Source organism: Austrofundulus limnaeus, unplaced genomic scaffold (assembly GCF_001266775.1).
Source record: "Austrofundulus limnaeus strain Quisiro unplaced genomic scaffold, Austrofundulus_limnaeus-1.0 Scaffold300, whole genome shotgun sequence".
In the NCBI taxonomy this organism is placed as follows: Eukaryota; Metazoa; Chordata; class Actinopteri; order Cyprinodontiformes; family Rivulidae; genus Austrofundulus; species Austrofundulus limnaeus.
In genome coordinates, this window is record NW_013952702.1 from 33,806 (window position 1) to 35,048 (window position 1,243).

The following is a 1,243-nucleotide window of genomic DNA, read 5'->3' on the forward strand; positions in this document are numbered from 1 at the left end:
CACACACACACACACACACACACACACACACACACACACACAGGTGCAAAAACAGAAAACACAAACAGGTTCCTCACAACTACTTCAGATGCAAATGTGTAAAACATCACGTCAGGATGTTTTACCTGCAAACCACCTGCTGCTCAGGTGAGATCTGAGGTCATCGTGCTCGTAAAGTGCCAGATGAGCAGGTGAAAAACTAAAAAACATCTAACTTCACAAAAAGAAACTGATTCTTCACATGGCCAGTTTCTGAAAATCACAGCCTGTTGTTGGCTACGTTCAATCTGCAGGTCTGAATGGTCGTTTCTGATTTTTTTTGTAAAAATCCCTTTTTTTTGTGAACGGTCACATTCTATTTTAAACACGACCTCCGTCTGACTCCAGTGTGAACTGTCAGATGGCTGTTTACAGATGTAAACATGACTGCTACATGGATGCTACATGTTAGCATGTGGAGTCTGAAGAAGTGCAATCAAAGTCGTTTTAATAATTATTAATTATTTAATGATTAGTCAAATGAAATGCAGCAAAACATCAGATGTGTATCAGATTTAGTAGCAGATACTGAAAAAACCTGGGTTGGATTTGAAAAAAAAAATCGTATTTGTCACTTTAAGACCTGACCGGCAGCAGACAGGAACAAGTTTTGCCACAGTCTGTAAAGCTACATTCTTGTCTGCGCACATTGTTTTTTTTTACATGCTCCAAACTGAAGAGACAGAGCGGCGGGTCACTGCAAACACTGCGAGACATTCTGCACACACCGTTAAAAATGCTGACTCAGCCCAGACTTACTTAGGATTAATTTAGTTTTAATGATTCCTTATTTTTTTATTCAGACATTTTTTGACCCGTATCTTGTTCCACAATTTTTGTGCTATTTTAAAAATGTTTGCATCAAAACATTCAGCTCCTTAAGCACACTTTCAGATATTTGTCTTTTCTTTTTCTTCTAACTGAAAATGAATGCAAATCTATTCAACATAAAACACTTTAAAAAGTTTATAAACTTTACTGCACTATTCACCTTTTGTACTGGTTCTGCTTTTTTATCTCTTTGCTCTAATTTAAACCTCATTCAGCTTTTTTCCTTTATTTTTTTTTTGCTAATTTTAGTTTTTTCTGCTTTTTAAATTATTCTGCTGATTTAAACTTTTTTGTACTTCTATTAGTTTCTTTCTGCTAATTTAAGCTTTTATGCTTCTAATAACTGTTTGCTGAAATTAAGATAAGATAAGAT

At 35.2% G+C, this 1,243-nt stretch overlaps 1 protein-coding gene across 1 annotated transcript in view; it reads right to left on the bottom strand.

Moving 5' to 3' along the window:
• Positions 1-1,243, bottom strand: part of LOC106526941 (regulating synaptic membrane exocytosis protein 1) — a gene marked incomplete in the record, with an annotated part of 39,311 nt that overhangs the window by 11,051 nt on the left and 27,017 nt on the right.